The 7,556-nt window shown below is 36.2% G+C and overlaps 1 pseudogene; it reads right to left on the bottom strand.

The window, feature by feature from the left end:
• Nucleotides 1-6,759: 6,759 nt before the first annotated feature.
• LOC102028927 lies at nt 6,760-7,165 on the bottom strand (annotated as a pseudogene).
• Nucleotides 7,166-7,556: the final 391 nt, after the last annotated feature.

Here is a 7,556-nt window from a genome sequence, read left to right as displayed (position 1 = left end):
GCAAGTATACATCCTATGTTAAAAGAACAGAGGCTAAATTTATGCAGATTGCAGAAAGATGTGCTCAAGGAAGGTCTGTGCCTACAAAAATGAGGCGCTAACAGAAAACTGGTGCTGACATGACAGGAAAATAAACAGCACATTTACAGTTAAATCTAGCTTTTGGACTGAGATGTGCCCCTCAATCCTGATGTCTCCCACTGGTTCTGCAGGTATGATTGACAGGAATGGTGGATGGGGTGCTGAGACATCCTCAGGTGATTCTAGTGTGCAGGAGTTTCCCAGCATTCATTGTGATTAAATTACATACATGAGATGCAGTCCATATTTATGAGCCTTTAATAAGTTTTGAGTGTAGAAAATGTTTCTGAAGGTCAGACAACAAGATTCAACATACTTGTGCTCTGGCCTGGAGCTTTAGAGATTTCGTAGGTCTTTGTTACCTTATGTTTGCTTCTCTTAGAACAAGGGAAGGAAGCTTGGCTCTGAGGTACCCAAATTCAAGCCGATGGAGGGAAGTGGTCTCCAGCCCCAATCTTGCTACCTTTATTACTTGTGTAAGAAACAGTTTTGGGGTACATAATGACATGCTGAAAATAGTTTTGGTAAGCAGGCTTTTCTTTTACACATAAAAGACAAAATTACTTGTCAAATTAAGACCTATTTAGTGTACATATTTCTTATGTCTTTATGTAACATTATTTTCCTCATCCATAACAACAACCAGTGTTATCAGTGGTAAAATGAACTTTTACATTTGTGGTACTATTTTATTGTATTCTAAGCTAGCATTTTAAAGCATGAGCCCCTTTAAAATAAATTAATTTTCAGACAAACAAATGTTCTAGTATACAGAAAATTCTCATACAATTTAAGACATGCAGGCAAAACAACATTATTTTTAACTTCAGAAAACCATAACCATCAATACTTTATTTACCCAGAGTGTAAATAGAATTACTTTGAAAGATATAATTACACAACATTTAATATGTGAGATTGACAACTACATGCCTAAGATTTGATGTTTAAATATTATATTAATTACTCTAAATAATATCAATTTTAAATTCTATCAAAACACAACTTAAAGTGCATCTCAGAGTTTGAGTCATTTTACCTAACTATTGTATCACACCGGTAAAGAGGAAGGAAAAAATAAATCCCTGTAATAAGTATTTTGAGTACACAATAACTTGGTTCTAGTAGTCACTGTCAGTAAGCAAGGTAAATTTTATTTTCCTTGTTGTTACAGCTTTTGCTTGGTGTTGGCTTTAGCCCTGATGTATTAGCATAGAAACACAGTAATTATATTCAAGGACCCATGAATAAACATCAGAATGTAAAATAAACAAGCTATAACTTGGTTTCTAAAGAAACACTCGTCACTTTCCTGACTACTCAAGTTTGCAGGAGAATTCCAAGAGGAATAGATAAATGTCATCTATTAAATTTCCAAGAGACAGTCTTCGTCGTGTACCATTATTCATGTATTATAGAAGCAACGATGGCTATGATAGACTATCAAAATCAAATTCTCTTCCTGGATTTTATATGCAGACTTTATACTTTGATTACAAAGGCACCGAATAGTCTTGTCCAAATTAAAGAAGTAGGAAGACAAGTTTCAAGGCTCTGACAATAAAATTATTCAATTAGTAGTGTTCTGCATGCATAAGAAAGGAGCAAATAAAGTCTTCCTTAGAGGTTGATCATAATAAATTAGGCCTTAGATGCACCAGCAATTCAAACATTAAGTCTGTGAAGCATCTAAGAAACCCAGGGCCACAGGTAGTAAGATTGCTTGGCAAAATAAGCAGAGAAAACTAGAAGGCAAAGACTAAGTGTCATCAGGTAGTTCCTTTGCAAATGGCTTGCCAGGTAAACACATCCCAGGTCCTTCTTGGTTCAAACAAAAAATTTGAAGGAGACAAAACAGGAACCAAAAGTTAATTGAAGAGCAGGGGTTGAAGGAGTAAAGAAGGAACTGGCTCTACAGAGCCAACTTGGGCCTAACAAGAGGAAAGGAGAAGCAGAGCAAAATAAAAGTCCTCCCTGAGCTAAAAGACAGAGTGGGCTACAGTGAAGGCACAGTGGTGTGCTCCTCATGGTGTCTGTGTCGTTTTGTCATCCGGGTCTCATGGGAACACACGACAAGCTCCACATGTGGGGTCCTTGGGACTATCCAGTGAATCCTGGTATCTTGTAATTAATAGGTTCTGTGTACTTCTCCAGCCAGGTGTGCCACATGCTACCTTCGATCTCAAGAAGAGTCTTTTAGGAAAAATGTTTTTTAAAAAAGCCCAGATCTTACATGTAAATGTTTTAAAGATATCATTTTAAAGATATGTATGGTCAGAGTTCATAAAAATCCAATAAAAATGGGCTATCTACAAAAAATGTATCTTTAAATATATAGGCACAGAGTTTAAAAGTACAAAGAATGGAAAGAGATACACCAGGAAAAAAGTCACTCTGATAGTTTAGAATGAAAATGTCTCCCATGAGTTTTACATGATGTGGGGGTTGGGGGTTAGAAGGTGGGTGGATCAAGTGAATGGCATACTCATCGGTGAATCGCTCTACTGATGTGCTTACAACTGGTTGCCCGGTTAGGAAGAGGGGCCTGATCAGAAGAGGGAGGTCAGTGGGGACCTAACCCGAAGGGGGCTTCTTTTCACCATCTCTGAGCTTCTCTTTCTGCTTCCTGGCACCATGCGATGGGCAGTGTTCCTCCCTTCTCTCTCACCCCTGCCCCATGCCATGTGGGCCTTGGAATCATCCACCAGGCCCTAGGCCCTCAAGACCCATGAGACAAAATGAACTTTTTCTCCTTTAATTCCGGATGTGTGGCATTTTGTCACAGCAAAAGGAAAGTGAGTAATACACTAATTAAAAATGTTTTGAGAGTCATACGAAGAAAAATAGTGAGTTAAAGCAAGAAACATTATTGGTAGTGAGAAAGATGTCAACTTATCAAAGGAATATCAAGGATCTGCACCGGGACAACAGAAAGGCCAGTGGTGGAAGTTAGAAAGTTTGTGCCAACAAGATGAAGGATGTGTGCCTGTGGGCTGGGAGATTTGCACTGGAGTGAGGAGGCAACACTCAAGGTAAGGACCATAGCTCCTGAAAAGAGAACTGCAGCCACCCTCAGCAGCAGGAGAACCAGAGCTCCTCTGATGATGAAAACAGCTGGGTTCTAATCAGAAAAACCAGCACAACAAGCTTCTCCAGGAAGATCAACAGCACACAATCATAATTTACCCCTTCTTTCTTTTCTCTTTTCCCTCATCCCAGTTGTTCTTTACTTTTGAGCAGTCCTTTCTTTTCACGATATCTATCATACCTCCTAATTTTAATTCACTCTTTTAGGTTCTTACATTAGTGAGAAAATATGGTGTTTACACATGAGAGTCTGATTTATTTCAGTTATGAGTATAGTCTCTAGTTGTGACCATTTACCTATAAAAGCCTCAAGTTTATCTTTCTTTATAGCTGAGTAATATTCCATTATATAGTGAACTGAATTATGTAAAACAAAATTTGGGGGACACAGCTAATAAGATAAATGTATAGTATTAGCACTATATTAGAAATGGGTATAGCTTCCAAATCGACTGTTAGTGAATTCAAAGAGCAAACTATAAATGGGAAGGTGTAAGAAGTTTTATTTCCAGAATACATTCATTAAATATTTCAATTTACATTAAGAAAGAGAAAACAAATTTGCATGAGTGTATATTCAGGCAATACAGGTAATTAAGTAATTAATAAGGAAAAGATATGTTGCTTCTACAGTAAGAATTAATCTCATTTTTTATAAATGAAAATTATAGATCATGTGTCATTACATCCAGTGAAATATATGAAATGTGCACAAATTAAGTAATTTAAATTTGTACAAATTTAAAAATCACATGGGGGTGGGGATTTAGCTCAGTGGCAAAGCTCCTGCCTGGCAAGCACAAAGTCGTGAGTTTGATTCCTGGTACCGGAGAAAAACCAAAAAAAAAAAAAAAAAATCACAAATGTAGCTATTATATTCAGTCAAAATTATATTTATATTTTAATTTATATTTTAAAGTCAAAAATTAAAATGCACAATAAAATACTGTATCTATCTATATATATATATATATCTTAGAGTTCAGCTCAATTATAATAGAAAACTTAATTCCAGATTTTCTTCTGCTCACTCAGGAGTTTCACAGTCACTGAACTGAGATTCAATATGTATGTTTTTCCAAGATTATGTCTTCCATATTCTCTTGGAGGGATCTGGCATTGCTCTAATGACTACGTAATATCACTGTTTCATAGTACAGCATGGATAATCCTTTGCAACTGAATTTCATTGCAGTGGTTTAGAATTTGGAATCTCTCAAAAATACCTTGTATCTTAATCTCCTTCATCCTTTCACTGTGCTGCTTTCAGAATTTGTGTCTCCAATATCCATATTTTGAAATGTCTATTGTGGTGGTATTAAGAAATAGAGTTGTTGGAAGCTGATCAGGTATTGAGGGATTTACCCACAGAGATGAAAATAGCTTCCTTATAAAAAGAGTTTTGAAAACTTTTTCCCCCTTTTGCCATATGAGGCACGATGTATGAGAAACAGACCTCCAGCAAATATTGAAGACCACTGTCTTTGTATAAGTCATTTTTGTTATTACTGAGACACAGAAGCAAAGAGATAAGCAAGGAGACAGAGTGAGAGAGACAGAGAGACAGAGAGAGAGAGGGAGAGAGATAGAGACAGTGTACCCTTCTGGGTGACTAGCCCAGTGACCCACTGTTTTAGAAAAGATCCCCCTAATAGCAATTCAACTATGTTGTGCCCATAATTTAATCACAAGCCTAAAGTCCTATCAACAAGTACATGAGGTCTTTAGGGGAACATTCTTGCTTGTGGACTTTCCAGCCTCCAGAACTGTGTGCAATATATTTTGATTTTTTAAATAAATTACTCAGTCTAAATTATTTTGTTGTAACAGACTGAATTTACCAGGATACTTTGTTATCATTAAACTCTACCTGGGCACCATTATTTGTCCTAGTGTAATTTTCTTGGATAGGAAAGTTGGACAGGGGGCAATGGATGCATAGCTGTAGATGCCAATTTATTAAAATCTATGCTGCAAATATACAAAAGTAAAAATAGAACCAGTGCTTTGATGTATAAAAGCTGAATATTTATAAAATAAAATTCCCAGACAAGCTCAAGTATACAAGATATTAAAATTTTAATGATCAGGAAAAATCTTATATTTGAATTCCTTTTCTTGTTCTTAAAATTTTAACTTGTTTTTACATTTTTCTAAATAAACTGCATGTTTTAAAGTCAAAACTTAAAATACCAAAATGCATAAGTAAAATATACAACTCTCATATGCTTTCAAATCAACATCAGGTAATACATCGATGTCTATGTGCATTTGCAGTATTCGTCTTCATTTTGTCTGGGAAGCACTTCAGAAGATGCCAGGTTGGCCTTCGTGCTAATATTTACATATCCTTTAATGCCTTGGGGGACACTTAGAAGCCACTTCCGTATCACTCAAGAATCGCGCTTATCTTTAGTTTTCTAAATGACTCCACCATATCTGTTGCCATATATTTGACTGATGACATTGATTACCTGTAAGTACGTACAGGAAAGCAGAAAAAAATATGTGTGTGTGTGTGTGTGTGTGTGTGTGTGTGTGTGTGTGTGTATAAGCAGTTCAGTGTTACAAACACGCTGCAAGACTTTTCTATTCATGTACTTTGAAACTTGAAGTGCTTGTCCTTCTCTTTAACAGCTTACATTGAGATATAAATTAGAGTAAAAGAGTGCCCACACATTTTCTTGCCTCATTGCCAAAAGCATTTTTCTGGTTGACCAGAAGAAGCTAATGTGTGTGTGTATGTGTATATAAAGAAATATATATAAGTATATATATATATATACTATATATATATACATATATGTATATTGTTCAACCATATTTTGTCACTCAGTTTGAAAATGTGTTTAGAAACTAAGACAGCATGCAATACCTTAAAATAGCCAACATATATCAAAACAGAGTAACTGAATCTGAGAATAAATGGTAAGATCAAGTAATGACAAACTATGATCTATTAAGACAAAATTTTGTCAGAAATTAAATACTGAGATGGCAAAAAATGTTATTTGACCTTGGTCTATTATTATGTAAATTTTTATAAGAAGTATTTTTCTAAAAAGCAGAAAATCTGAATTAAAATTTAAAAATAGTGTAAAGTTACAAGATACTAAGTCACAATTAAATACATTCAGAAAATACAATGCATTTTTACACTATGGAAAAATAGATATTTTGGCTATATTTGATGAAACATACTATACTTATCATATTTAGTTTCAGTAAATAGTTCTTTTTTTTCTTAATAGTATTTTGATAAATTCATTTTTCTCTGAAATTTCTTTATATTCAGCTCGTCTTCTAATTTTTAACATATAAAATATATTTCCACTTATACTTAATTACTTTTCCTGCTCTATTATATAATTTGTTTCTTTCTTTTTAATGTTTTCAGTATTCACTTTTTATTAGCACATCTTTGCATTACATAATGATGAGATTCCTTGTGAGCTGGTGAATGTACAGAATATGTCTCAGTTCTTTTTCATACTCTTCCCTTCTTCTACCATTCCCTTCATCTTTTGATTCCTTTCCCATTTGAAAAAGATCTACCTCCTATTAATTTTGAGGGTAGCTTTTTGGTTTTATTCAGGCAGGAATAGAACTTGTGCAGGGCCATCTGCTCATTTTCTTTGCTGGTAGCCTGGCTTTGGGATCAGTGACTTTCATGGGCAGCTGGGCTGCTCTGTCCCCCAAGGCCTCACGGTTCCTGGAGAAAGTTTTGTGAGCAATCTAAGCACAGTGAGATTTCCTGCCACCTCCTTGACACTGTTCACCAGCACCTTCCAGAAGCCACCAGGAAGCAGGTGTCTTTTTGTTGCTCCCACAACCTATGTGCATCAAGATCTGGACCTTGAACTTCTCCACACGCTCTGGGTTTCTGCTAGTTGTGCTTCATTTTGACACCTGTGTCTGTCTGATGCTGCGTGAACTTCTAGTGCTGCGTCCTCTTTCTTATGATTCTGGGATTCAGGAGGGGTCTGAGGGCTGCCATGGTACTTTTCAGAAGAGGTCAGATCTGACTGGAGAAGGATCTAGGGAAGAGGGATTGCTGCTGACCACCCAAGGGCCATTGCCAGTGTCTCCCAGTCACTAGACACCTGGCAAGCCACGAATGCCATGGATGCCCAGTTTAGCATGCTTCACCTCCTGTTTCCTAAACTGGCAGGGTGCTGGCCACTCTCCACACTATCCCACGAGGTTCCTATCATTTATTTTGATCTGTACTACTATTTTGAGTTTCTCACGTAGGAGAATCCATGTGGTATTTACGTTTGTGTGCCTGATTCATTTCTCTGAACATTAACATCCATTTTCTACAAATCACTCAGTTTATCTTTCTTTATGGCAGAGTAGTACCCCATTGTGTACATTTTCTTTATCCA

The sequence above is a fragment of the Chinchilla lanigera genome, unplaced genomic scaffold (genome assembly GCF_000276665.1).
Source record: "Chinchilla lanigera isolate Chin_1 unplaced genomic scaffold, ChiLan1.0 scaffold00003, whole genome shotgun sequence".
Taxonomy (NCBI): domain Eukaryota; kingdom Metazoa; phylum Chordata; class Mammalia; order Rodentia; family Chinchillidae; genus Chinchilla; species Chinchilla lanigera.
Note: the sequence above shows the minus strand (reverse complement) of the source record. Positions and strands in the feature narration are given on the sequence as shown.